Source organism: Bubalus bubalis, chromosome X (assembly GCF_019923935.1).
Source record: "Bubalus bubalis isolate 160015118507 breed Murrah chromosome X, NDDB_SH_1, whole genome shotgun sequence".
Taxonomy (NCBI): Eukaryota; Metazoa; Chordata; class Mammalia; order Artiodactyla; family Bovidae; genus Bubalus; species Bubalus bubalis.
This window is the reverse complement of record NC_059181.1, coordinates 141,218,372-141,232,652: the sequence shown is the minus strand read 5'-3', so window position 1 is coordinate 141,232,652 and position 14,281 is coordinate 141,218,372. Positions and strand designations below refer to the sequence as shown.

The following is a 14,281-nucleotide window of genomic DNA, read 5'->3' as shown; positions in this document are numbered from 1 at the left end:
CTGCTGGTACAACAAAGGGGCATCAGGAGTCGGAAAAAAGATAGGCTCATGCATGTAGCAGCACAGGAAGTAAAAGAATAAAAAGAAGTACAGAAAGTCACTGAACGGAAAGCACGAAAACAAAAATAAAATGTTAGTGAGAAGTTTGGAAGTTTGCAATTAGATTCTTGGAAGAAAGTACAGACAATTTGGCATGTATTGCACAAAAAGCTGGTGATCAAATCCAATACAGAATACATCGATCCCAGAAACATCAGACCTTGGACTGCTCAATGACACAGTAATTTCAGGTGTCCAAGAGTAGGAATCTGTGTTTTTAATAAGTGATTTTGTTGATTGTTTGTAGTTGCTATTCAGTCACTCACTCATGTCCAACTCTTTGCAACTCCATGAACTGCAGCATGCCAGGCTTCCTTGTCCTTCACTATCTCCCTGAGTTTGGTCAACTCATGTCCATCGAGTCAGTGATGCCATCCCACCATCTCATCTTCTGTTGCCCCTTTCTCCTCTTGCCCTCAATCTTTCCCAGCATCAGGGTCTTTTCCAATAAGATCAAAGAAGTTTGGGGAGCATTCTCCTGTAAGGTAGTAGGAGTTTCATCAAAGTGTGAAACATCAAATGATTTCACTTGAAAGACAATTCATACAGAAGACAGAAGGAGAAGTGGGATAAAAGATTGAAAATTTGATTTGAGGAATAATAATTTTCTTTTGCCTTTCTTGCTCCCAAAATGATTAAAGGTAACATAGTTATTAATAATGGATACTGTCTTCTTGGCACTATACATGTATTATTTAATGCCTACAACAACCCCATGAGGGAGAAACTGCAATTGTTGTCTCCATTTTACAGATGAGGAAACTGAGACTCAGGTTAAACTATGAAAGGGTGGAGCTAGGATCCAGAGCCTCTGCTGCTCTTGTTTCATGAAACTGTTTACAAACATCACAACAGACCAATCCAGAAATCCCAGAAACAACAGCAAAAAACACAACTAAGTGAAGAAATTTGGATGAAGAGAAAGCAAAGGAAGGAAAGTGGGTGAAGCTGAGATAGGGTCCTGTTCATTGATTCTACATTTGGCTCTGAGCTTTCCAACAGTCAAAGGGAAAGAGGCAACATCTCTTGATTCAAAGTATCCATAAGATGAAAGCAAACCTGCTTTTTAGGAGAAACATAAGGATCTCTGGTAGAATTTCCTGAGAGCAGTGTCCCATGTGGGTCCTCAAATAGAGGAGAAATGCTTCTATTGAAAGGATTTTTTCAAAGGAGAAAGGAAACTTTACTGTATTAATTTTTTAAAGCTTGGGAAAGCAAATGTTTAAAAAAGGAAATAATTTGAAGATGGATTATAATATTATTCCCTTGTAAACATGTTTTACAGTTCACACTTTTTATAATAAAAGAACTACATGTGGAGTTCTTGTCTTTGGAGATCTTAAAGAGAAAGGTGGCTATTCCTCTGGCGTGGATGCCTGAAGGCAAGGACTGGCTTAATGGGGCCCCCTCCAACTCAGGGGCTGTGATTCTATACTTCTGTCGCTGTGCAAACACTTTTACCTGGGGCAGCTTAACCAGTCTTAAACCTAAAGACTCAGCCACAGCCATGGCAATGAATGCTTCCATTGTGAGAATCCTCTCTGATAAAATAAATGGTTTTTTTAAAAAAAAAAAAAAACACATACACACATACACACAATAAAACAAAACCTCCACAACATGCAGGATTAAGACACACCCAAGTAAGACATTTGCAGTAACAAAAGTTTCACTTAGTAAATGCTTGTCACTGGGGATGGAGAGTCAGCACTTAAGCACCACTCGTTTAACTCTGAGCGTTTGCTGAAGTCCTTTGTGTCTTAGATGTCAAAGAAATCTTTTCTAAGGGAGCCATCAGCACCACCTCAGGGGTGATGTTTTAAGCCTAATGTGAAAAAGAGAGCTTCTCTAAAACTTCTTATATGATTAACACAGTTGAATGCCCTTTATGACAAAGCATGGGGAGTGCAAATAAAATTCTCTTCAGGAGGAGACCTTCGTCCTTGCTTTTTTCTTAAATCATTTCTTAGCAATGTAACACTGGGAAAGAACTTTCACATTTCAGGGGGATAAAAGCTCAGGAACATATAGCTGTGCGGTTTAAACTGACTCAACTCATCACGAATCGGGTCAAATGGCTCAGAAGAGGCTTCCTGGCTGTATGCAGTGAGGCTGAAACCTGGAAAAGAGGGGAGACAATCGAGTTACCGTCACCGTGTGCATGGGGAAATGTGTTACGTGGCAATAGTTAACCCAATAGCATTTGCCTTTGAGGGTCTATTTGAATCTTTGGCCTTCTGTCTAGTGCGGCACATCCAGGAAGAAGTGCACAGGAGGTTTCTCTAAAAAAAGAATGAGATGCTTGCTTCTGCAAAGAGAAGGGTATGGTTATGCCACTGTCAAATGAAAGACTTCAGCCTTCCAACAGAAGGTGTCACCCTCTGGAGCGCCTGATGGACTGCTACCCTAACAGGTTTCCCCTTTATAAACAGAGTCCAGCCGCTTTGGCCTTATCTACTTGATTCTGAAATAGCTCGTCAATTTAATAGCATTCAGGTTGTTTATACACACACAAGGCCCTTTGAAAATAACCCTTTTCATGTCGCCAAACAGGCATTTTGAAATCAACTAATTGGATGGTTGTCTGAATTCAACTCGTTGTTTTAAAAATAACCAGTTGTTCCACTGAATTACATTTTTTTACCCCCAAGCCAATTGGTGTGTGTAGACAGAGTTTGAGTCAATCCAGATGGCTGGCTGCATTTTTGACTTGAACTGACTGGATGTTTTGTGGTCAGATATATACAGCTCTTGATAGCCACTGGGGAAATGGAGTAGAAGGGAAGGAAGGTGTAGGAAAGTTAGGAGAAATTATATCAACAAAAGTTTCCATCTTGAGTGCTGTGGATCCAGACATTTTCTGCAATCAATCCTCCCTCCCCCTCAACACACATGCACACACGCACGTGCGCACACACACACACACACACACGCACATAGTTAAGAAAACAGAAATAAAGTAATAACATCCCTCCCAGCTGGCTCTGCTCACGGCTGTGGGTCTTTTCTTTCTTTATTTCTCTCCATGAATTTCTTCACCGCTTGGGTGGCCTGTGGAGGGATTCTGGCAACTCAGCATCATCGGTTTAGCTCCCTCTTAGGCTAACTTTTCCTTACTGTGGGGAGCTCTCCTTTGAGGGACTTCGTGCTTCTCTCGGTCTGTAAAAGCAAGGCAGGAAGAAGAGGGCTTCAGGCAGACCTGAATCCCTAATTCCAAGCATGAGGCCTGACTCTGACCCATGGAACCACTTTTCCTGAGGGAAACTGAATTTCCTGTAATGAATGTAACCAGTTCTCCCTGCTCAGGCATTACTACTACGTTTTGAGAAATTCTGAGTTTTGTATCATATATGGGCTCCATAATTAGCTGTCAAATTCCGCTGGCATGGGGAAGTGCAGTTCAGATGCTTTCAAAGGCTACTTCATTCAGACTTAATTTAATTTCTTCATCTGCCTTTCTGATAACATGATGACAGTAGAACCACCTTACAAGGAAGAAAAGGTTCTTCAAACATTTAAAATCAAACTGCAGAGGCAATTTCCAAAATGCCTTCCACCTTTTTTCCCACAAACTTCGAGTGAATTATATGATACAAACTCACTTTTCTACTGCCAACATGGTGTCTTTTCTACCTTGTGCTAATGTCATCGTTTGCAGTGAATCGAAGAGCAAAAGAAATATTGTTTGAAACCTGGCTCTGTCTCTGTTGTCCCTAACTTCTCTCTCTCATTTAGTAAATCTCAAATTGGCGTGCTTCTCAGAACATGTCATTTTTCATGCCTGGCTCTTTAAGGTGCATATTGAATCCTGGGAGGCTTTCAGAGACATCTGGATAATATTCAAAAGTTTTTGCCTATGACATTTAGGTTTTAAACCATTGCCACATGGCTTGCTGGGATTTTGTAGTTTGGGAGGTATTGGAGGTATCTGACTCATGTTATGGCCCTGTCTTCATTGCTGACCAGCTAACTATGTGACCTTGGGCACATCACTTTACTCTCTGAATCTCAGAGGTTTTCTCATCAATATTATGGGGGCAATAATATTTGCCCCCATATCTATCTCATGCCTGATCTAGCTCAGAGGACTCTTGGGAAGAACAATCCAGATAAGGTACAGGGAAGCCCTTTGTAAGAAGAATGAAGTCTTAAACAAATATAAGAGATTCTCAAAAGAGAAAATTTAACTGGGATTATTACTTAATAGGTAGTCCTGAAAACTTGGCCCTTCTTTCCCAGATCAAGAGGTTTGTTGTCAGCTCACAAAATTGCACCGTGTGCTACCATTACTTTAATTCCTGCTTGTTGAATTTTTAAAAAAAACCCAAAGATCAAATTCGAAGGAAAAATGATATGAGTAGATATATTGCCTCAGTTTTCAGAATCCATAATAATATTAGCATAGGTTTAAGGAAACTTGGCAGGCTTAAAGTTTTTTTTTTTTTTTTTTAGTATTAATGACACTAAATATAATGACTATGTTAAAGTAATCAGTAATATTACAAGTTCTGTTTGCAGCAAAACTAAAGTGAGAAAGTGAATTTCTCCCTGGATTTCAGATTCAGTTCTGCTTCAGTTGTGAACACAACTGCTCATAGCAAGGTAACCTGCTGTTCTTCTCATTTTAGAGGCAAGAACTAAGCCATATCTGTGAAAATATACAAAAGGACAACAGGCACATCCATCCTTTATTCTTTGATGTTTCTGTTTAACCGTCTCAGGGTTTCCCATCCTTGAGTGGTGTAGGGGCAGCTGATAAAGCCCCGATGATTTAGAAGCACACAGAATCCTGCTTTATATTATCATCTCGTCTAGCTGCTCCCATGTGATTAAATGACCTTTTTTTGCCATAGGAGCAGTTATACTGAGGAAGATGAACTTTCCCTTCCATCTGTGTGTGAAATGTTGTTCCTCCATATGCAGACTATCAGCCAAGAGAATGGCATTCTTTCCGGTTGTCAGGATATCATTGGCCTTTTTCCTCTGAAGAAGAGTCAATTCATAGCCTAGTATCAAGCAGAAAAAAAGAAAAATAAATACATCATGATGTTTCTGTACAATGGTAAGTTGGAAATGATATGAGTATATGTGAGTATGACTGTGAAGTTTAAAACTAGGGTAGATCTGGCTGCAAGCTTAAGTTTGAAAACTTTTTTTTCAGAAGTGAATTTGAGCTCCTGTAGTTACATCCAGGAAATACGAGCCATTACTAAGGCTGGGAATTGAGGGTAAGGCCAAAAAAAAAAAAAAGAAAAGAAAAAAAGGTCTGGAAATGTAATTGTAATTGGGGAGGCCAAACGACAGAGGTTAAGCCCTGGGAAATGGAATGGCAAATCGGTGTCTGAGAATTCCTGGGCCTGTGGCAGGTCTCTTGCTGGACTCTGGCCATCAATGAACACTGCTCAGTTCTCATACTCTCCACATGGACCTGTTTTTAGGGAGGCTGAAGGAGGACTGAGCAGCAGCCGAGATTGTGAAGTTCAAGGAGACCCTCTCAGAGCATATGCCTCCTTCAAACTTACGAATCATGTAAAACCTTGATAATCTGGCAGTCCCAGTGCTGGCATTGAGGTAACCCTGGCAGTGAACTGACAACTGAAGATGCCTGCTCACTCTGATGGTTAAAACCAACCTGGAAAATGTACATGAGGGCAAAAATTTTGCCCTCATCACTATATCACCAGTGCCTAGAACATAGTGACTGTTCTATAAATGTTGGTAATAAAAATATTAATTAATGTTTATTACAAATAAACAAACAAACCTGGCTTTGATGGCTTTTAAAAGAAATAGCCTTAAAGTTCATAGAATAATATGAATACCTACAACATTCCAGAAGCTTTACCTATTTTATCTCTAGTCTCTCAAAGACTTTGCAAGGTTATATTTTTCCTAACATACAGAAAAGCTGAAAGAATATTATAGTGGACACTAGTATTCTGACTGCCTATATTCCATAAGTACCATTGTGTTCTCTTTGTATTATCACATGGATCTATCTATCTATTCATCCATTCATCAACGGAGGTTAAGTGTTTAATCCTCATTTTGTAAGTGAAGTCTCAACCAGGTAAGGTGGCTTATCCAAGGTCCCCCAGCTAGTAAGTAATAGAGCTGAAATTTGGACTTGGAACTATTGAACTGCATAACCTATGCCCACTCCACCACGCTGTGTGGACCTTTGTGATCACTGTGTTGCAACATAAGTTAAAGCAAGTAAACTGGAGGGTGGGTTGAAATCGACTGAGAGGTTGAAGGTACTAGTGCTGAAATCAGAGGAACATCCTAGGAAGGGCTAACTTAGCCTTTGACCTCAGTATTACAATGTGTAAATAGCAGACTAATGCAGGAGGGCAAGGATCTATACATTCTACATCATATGTTAAAGAGGAAGAGATAAATCATTACAGGGTATTCTTTTTAAAAATTAATTAATTATTGTTTTTCGCTGTGCTGGATCTTTGTTGCTTCATGTGGGCTTCTCTAGGTGCAGAGAGAGGGGTCTACTCTCTAGCTGTGGTGCATAGGCCTCTCATTGTAGGGGTTTCTCTTGTTGCGGAGCACGGGCTCCAGGCACCGGGGATTCAGTAGTTGTTACACGTGGGCTTAGTTGTCCCGCAGGATGTGGGATCTTCTCAGACCAGGGATTGAACCTGTGTCTCCTGCATTGGCAGGTGAATTCTTAGCCAATGTGTCACCAGGGAAGTCCTTCTACAGGGAATTCTTGTTATTGTTTTTAAGAAAGCAAGTTTCATGCCATGCCATAGACCCAGCATAGACTCAGCTTATTGTCTCACCATTTCTGTAGATTCATAGCCTAGTATAAAAATTGAATATGATATAACAGAACATCAAGAATAGATTAGATTAGATTTCATATACTTTGTTTACTAAGGCAGGGAAATATGTAATACAGTTCAGAAAGATTTCCATAGAAAGGATTGACACAGGTTTTCAACAGGGAAAAATGAATACTAACCCCCCCTGAAAGTTTATTACCATAATTTCCAAACAACAAAGTAATTTGTTAGGCCCATGTATACTGAGATTTAGGTAAACATAGTCTCTTACCTTTAGTACTTTACAATCTTAAAGAGTCAACATCAAAGCCTCAGTTATTTAAAAAATTTAATGACTTAATTACAAAAATCTCTAATTTAGATTTTTGGAGATAAAGAAAACACAAAGGAAGTATGTCTGTTTATATTTCTACTCTTGCAATATTGCTTACAACAAGCATTACTGTGCTGCTCATTAGGAGAAAAATTAGATTTTAATTGTTGTACACAATACTTTGATTAAAGAGAGTGCTAAGGAATCAACAAATATACCTTGAGAATCTCCTATGAAGCCATTTCTGGGGTCTGTGTTGTGGATGCATTCAGCCTTTCATTCCATAAATAGGTACTGGGGGCCTACTATATCCTAGGCACTGCTCTAGATTCTGGGTACAGAAGTGTAAGAACTCTTCCTTCAAGGAGTTCACAATCTTAGAGACACAGACTGTCAGAGGTGGAAGGAACCTTGGAGAGCATGAAGTCGGCCATCCTCAATTTACAGTTAAGGAGGCTGTGATTCAGAGATGTGAAGTTGCATATTCAGGGTCACAATGCTCAGAGAGGCAGGACGAGAATGAGAAACCAGTGCTTTTGACTGCTGCTCCTCTGCTCCTTCGATTATTCCAATCTATTTGGGAAGATAGGGTACTCTCATATGAAACAACTTCAGAACGATATGAGACAAAAAGCTGCTAACAAACCATATGGTATTAAGCATAAGTTTAACAGCAGTTAGGGAAGGACTGGAGACATCCAACAGAGCTTAAATCTTCTGAGTAATGACATGCAATTTATTTATGGCAGGGGAGACTTGCTGTACTTCTGACATGAGAATGAATGAGATGAAGGCATTCCAAGGAGACTACTTCCCTCTGGATCTTATCATCTTGTTTTGTTTTGGTATGTTTGCTATGTTTTTGTACACAGGCAAGCGTCTCTTTCATTTACAACAGAAAACATGACATAAATTAGGGGGGAAATAATGGATATAATAAAACATGAAGGTTGTGGAGATCAACCTCCATTCTGTAATTTACACCAAGTTCTACTGAGGGGCAAAATCTCATGCAAACCATATTTCCTGTCTTCTGAGTATTACTTGAATAAGAGTGAGCCAAAGAAGAAGAGTGTTCCTATGGGATAATTTTTGTAGGAGAAATCTTTTAGTTACACATTTATCCTCACATGGGCTACCTATTATTGGAAAGTTTTTATGCCTTGTGAATAGGAATTCCCTATAATTAGGGAATGTGGGAATTTATTTTTGTAAAGAAAAGCATTTCAGAGCTTGATTTAAAAACATTTACTCAGTGACTACCATGGGCCAAGGCACTGTGCACATACTTAGCATAATACTTCTCAAACAGTTTGTAGTGAAGGGTCAATTTATTTAATATTATTTTTCTTTTCTGATATTAATGTGAACTCCTGATCATCTAAAGCTCAAAAGTCATGATAGAGACAAAAAGGTAAACAGACATTTACCCAATGTGGTAAATGCAGTGGTCACCCCAGGTTTTGGTACAGCAAGTGTAGCAGCCTCTGGGCTTGGTTGGTAGGGGATGGAACCATCTAGCACTTCTCTTCCCCTCCTTTGGCTGCAGGCCCCAACCGTACTGCCTCTGAACAACACAGTTTCTAATAGGTAGACTTTACAATGGCTATAGAGTTAGCAGTGGGGTGATGGCCTTTACTTATGAGATGCTACTGTTGAAATTCCCCTAGACTTGGTACTGTGGCTGAGGCTTGGGAAGTCAGATGGACGAGGCCACTCAAAGTATGAACTGCTGTCCGTGGTGGCTGTTGACTCCCTCCCATATGTTGTTGGGAGCTCAGGGAGCTCTGGGGGTGGGAAAAGGCCTTGAGAGAAGCAAACATGTGAGCGGTCAATGGTTAGAGGTCAACTATTGACCTATTGGGCACCCAGGCTCCAGAGCAAAAAGACCCAGAAAAAACTTAGCAAATTTACTTATAGATTCTACACAGCATACATCCAAATAAACATATTACCTAAACCATTGAGTTTTGGGGGACACAATAATTCAAAGCAAAACAAAGTATTCACGAATTGCCATGTGACACCTAAAGCCATGCCTCAGGCGTCACCACTCTTTCCATTTAAAGCTACCATCTTCTCAATCACCTAACTACAAGCTCCTTAAATTTTAGTAGAAAACTGATTATCTTACGCAATAGAGACAAAATGTTAGATATACATTTATCTGCCCAATCAAAAAAAAATCAATGGACTAGGGGTATGAAGAAATATGTTAGGAATCTAGATCAATATCCTTTATACATATGAAGACAGAATGGAATAATTTCTTATTTGCAGCAATAAACATGATGCCACAAATAAAAATTTCAATAGTTGTTTTCAAAGTCTTGAACTCTAACTTACAAGAACCTCAGGATATTTTGTGGATTTAGTGAGGGCAAAGTATAGTCCTGGTCTGGGGAGAGGCTATCCATCCACAACTCATAATGCAGGCATCTCAGCTGGGTCTATTAATTTTCCACACACATGGAGCCAAATTCTGCCTAGGATTATTATGCAATTTTCAAAATGGCTTTAAGTCTTTCAACTTACAAAGTTACCATTTACATTGCACTGGCCTGCTGGCTGGGATGAATGAATGAACACTCTTTCCCAAAGGACCATAATTCATTCTCTGATCATAGCTTATACATTTGGGAGAATTGGGATCAGTGTGCCTGGCGCCTCCCCTCCCCTCCGCCCCACAAAGGAGTCATACACTGCAAGAGAAGGAGACAAAGTGGCTGTGTGCCATAGAGCACAGAGGTGTGGCTAGGGAGGTGTTGACTGTGAGCAGCACCAGTCTAACATATAAGCAACTGTCTGCATGATGTGATTTCAGGTGTACCAAAAAAGGCCTCATTGCCCCTCAGTTTAAACACTCCCTTCCCACTAGCAAATGCCTCGAATTCCACAGTTTTTAGAGCCCTGTTCCTTTGGTTTAAAGCTTTGATCCCTGTGAAAATACCCCCTACCCTGGGTGGGCAGCCCCATTGTACCCCATCAACCATATACACTGTGAGCGGATGAGTTTTAAAATTTCTGTTCAGAAAGGAGGTTTTGAGGGTGGTGTGAAGGGGAGAAGATACTGTGTGCCTCAGAGGAATGGGGTGGGGAGAGCATCACCTGGAAGGGGGGTGGTGGCAAGGGGAACTGGGCCCAAAACAAACCATGTGTGCGTGTGTGGCCGTATGCATGGCTATATATGAGCCCCTCCCATGGCGGCAGCTGTTGAACACCCTTTCTTAACCCTCTCCCAGAAACCTTGATTTATGCTGCTTTTGGAGTCATAGAACCAGACTCTCCTCCCAGCTACAGCAAGATAATAGCTGCTGGCTACAGCTGGGAATTCTCGAATTCTTTCAAACTAGAGACTAGGAACGAAAGGTGAAGAAAAGTTCTTCTGGGCCTGCTGTGCTAGGTAGCCTTCCTCTGAGGCCCAAAGAGGAAAATGGGGCCCAGTGGTGTTATCTAAATGCTTCCAACTGGGCCTGAAAGCACAGAGCCATGAATTGTGGAAAGTGAACACTGGTGCTCAATCAGCACATCCTTTTGTGTTTCTAGACTGATTGTTTCTCTTTGTCTTTTCCAGCTGAAGAGTAAGGATGAGTCATTGGCCTGACTTCGAAAATAAGGAAGGGAGCCCTGAAAAGTAAGATGGTTGTTTATGTAAAAAGAAAAATAAAACCCAATCTTAATTCATAGTCACCCATCTTGGCAATATATAGCAGATAAAGTAACAGCTTTAACAGTTTGGTAAAGGAACGGGATTTTGTCAGTAAAACTCGACACACCGGACACTGGCAGAATGGACAGCTGTCCAGAGTGTCCCTGCAGTCTGTCCTGACCAAAAGCCTATTCTTCAGTGCCTATTCCAGGGCCTGAAATCCCACTGGCAGAGTCTTAGCTTGGGGACTGAAACGTTAGAAAGTCTTTGGGAGTCACTTATTACAAAAATGCAACCACTCCTTAAGCCTAGCAAGTTTTATTAATCCTACCTTGCTGCTGCTGCTAAGTTGCTTCAGTTGTGTCCGACTCTGTGCGACCCCATAGAAGGCAGCCCACCAGGCTCCCCCGTCCCTGGGATCCTCCAGGCAAGAACACTGGAGTGGGTTGCCATTCCCTTCTCCAACTCCTTAGGTCGGCTTAAAGCCCTCAAGTAGCTGCTTGTAGGGGGAGCAGAAACTTTAAGGCCAAAACCTTAAATATTTGCCAAAACCTCAGGGTGAGTTTGCTTATGACCGAAGTCCAAATTCTACTCTTTCACATACCACCACGCAAGTTTTGCTAAATCCTCATATTCTCAGTACTATTAAAAAATTTTAAAGCTAACTCACAGTTTTATTTAAGTTAATTGATCATAGTATTGTCTACTAACTTTGTCTTAATGAAATCATGGGTTGGATGTAGTACTATGCATGTTCATACATTTCTGATCCACATTACAACAAAAATTTATTTAAAAACAAAACAAAACTTCACTGGTACACATACCACCCGAGATTCACACATCTCACTTAGGGAAGCACTGCCCTAATTGCTTCCCTGGTTCATATAAAGTATATTAGATACAAAAGTATATATTAAAAATAAGTCATAGTCCCTCTGTTCAAGGTACTCAATACCCAGTAGTTGAAAACAACTGTTGCCTTTGTAGTTAGTTGCATGAGCTCTGGAAGATCATGAATTTATGGGAGGTCATGTCTTCCTCTGCGAGGTCATGAAATTCAATCAATGCTTGCCTTCCAATCTGCCCTTTGGTCACAGGGCTCCACAGGTGGAACATATCAAACTCACCAGCCAAATTATGACTCTTAATTGGTGTTTCTTTTAAAGTGGATATGTCATTTGTCAAATGTTCAATGCAGGCGCAGGCCTAGCCCCAGGCAAAATTATGAAGTAGGAGAAGAATGCCAGAGACGTAGGCCGCACTCAAATGTTTGTTGAAAAAAGAATGAATGAGCCTTCCGTCCTTGAATCCCTCTCTCCCAACCCCCACATCTACTCGGTGCCTTTTAAATTCTATCTCCTAAATATCTCCAGTAGTGTTTTCCCTTTCCAAGTCTCCTCTGCCACAGGACTTTATCATTTCTTGTCTGGATTATTTTCACAGCCTCTTAACTTGCTTCCAATCTGCTTCCTTCTCCAAGCCAATCCCCACAATGTTGCTGTAGAGATATTTTCATAGGGCAAACAAGATCATATCACCCCTCTGCTTAGAAGTTCCTTCAGTGCTTCCCCAGGCTCCTTTACATGGTTTGGGGACTCATAATCTGACCCTTGCTTACCTCTGCTGCTTTAGCTTCCCTAACTCCCCGGCCTGAGACCCTTACTTGCACCTCCCATCATCCAACTGGGTCATGCTCTCTCCTGTCAGAATCTTTGTTCACATTGCTTCTTTTCCCCTGACACCCTCCCCCCATTTTCTTTTCTCACCTCAACTCCTACTGGTCTTTCAAGCCTGAGTTTAGGATATCACCTCTTCTGGGAAGCTTTCTGTGACTTGCCTTCTCGCCCCTTAGAACTTTGCATTTGCCCCCATGTTAGCACTTACCACATGCTGGGTTGACATTTTTCTGTTTGGTTGTCTTTCCCACAAGACCCGTAGATCTTTGAGGTCAGGTACCAACGGTTAATCTTTGTATCTCATTGTTTGTACCTCACAGTGTCTGGCACGTAGCAGCAATTCAAATATTTGTCATTGAATGAATGAATGAGCCCCTCAGTCACCTACCTTTCCTTTGTCTCTCTTCTCAGCCCACAAGTTCTGGCACACAACCTCTTCCTCCATGGCCTGGCACTCACTGCAGAATTCCTGGGGTGGAGGCTCTCCTTTTCCTTTCTTTATCTGAACCTGCTTCTCCCTAGATCAGAGACAACAGGATCAGATGGTAAACTAATTCACACTGAAGTGTTAAGTCATTTCATTATACAAATACTTATTGAGTTCCTACTATGTGCCAGGCATTGTGCTAAGGTGTGTGTGAGCCACTAGAAAGAATATGGGAGTTAAAGATCCCTACTTATGGGTAATGACTAAATGCATTTCTCCTCTGACAGGTATTTGATTTTCAAAGAACTGGATTTCAAATGATGAAATTTAAGCAGGAGAGGTGGGATTTGGGGTAGGAGACCTCTCAAACAGGCTAGCTCTGGCTCAATGAATTTGCTGTGTGAAACGGTTTTCTAATGAATTAGGCTGACTTTAAGCCTCAGGTTATCTTGTTGTCACCAGTTGTGCTTTGCTTCATGAAGGGTCACCAGGGGCTACCTTACAGGAGACATTCTTTTAACATCCTGGGATCAGGTGCCTTATCTGACTTTGTGTGCTTCTATTAAATTAAACCCCACGGGCTGTCAGATTTTTAGTTATAGTATTCAAAGATGAGGCAGGTGTGAACCTACCCCCCTTCGCCAGCGGTCCCCAGCTGCCCTGAATGTGACTCTTTGTGGGGTAGGTTTGTGAGCTGCGTTGGGAAAAAGAATCGAGGGAAGCCCCTCAGAAAGCAGGAAGAAGAGGTGGATTTTGTGCGGAGGAGGAAGACCTCTTGGGAAGCTCTGGTGGCCAGAGACGAGCTGGACCTGGCTGGGGGGGTGGGTACCGAGGCCAGGGACCTCCACGCACCCCAAGGAAGGATGGAGAGGTTGCAAAAATCCTAAAGGAAAAAGCCCACTCGGCTGTAGGCCAATGAGCGGCGGGAAGGAGGAGTGAGGCTGGGGAACTTCTCTCAGAGCCAGTCAGAGGGGACGGCTGCTGGGAAGCCAATCAGCGCGCCCGAGCCTGCAGCCCCTCTGCAGTAGTTATGCCAGAGCGCCCTGTGTAGAGCGGCGGCGAGCCGGCAGCTGGGCTGGGCGGCCAGGAGCCACCGCACGCGCTCCGCGTCCTCCTCTCGCGCGGCTCCTGCGGGATCCCAACACTGCGGTACCCCAGCAGTTCCCGCAGCCCCGCGCCCGCAGGCTGGCCACGCGGCCACCACCGCCCCCTGGCCGCGCTGTTCGCCTCGCCCCGCCCCGACCGGTCCCTCCTCGCCCCGCCCCAATCCGGTCAGCCCCGCCCCGCCCCGAGCCACCAAGCAGTTCCCGCCCT

At 42.2% G+C, this 14,281-nt stretch overlaps 1 long non-coding RNA gene across 1 annotated transcript; it reads right to left on the bottom strand.

Annotated features, from left to right (window-relative positions):
- Nucleotides 1–4,750: 4,750 nt before the first annotated feature.
- Nucleotides 4,751–14,275, bottom strand: LOC123332022. Its single transcript, XR_006548857.2, has 3 exons — nucleotides 13,600–14,275; nucleotides 12,929–13,058; nucleotides 4,751–5,105 (listed from the first exon to the last, which is right to left on the bottom strand). It is a non-coding gene; the product is annotated as an uncharacterized LOC123332022 (long non-coding RNA).
- Nucleotides 14,276–14,281: the final 6 nt, after the last annotated feature.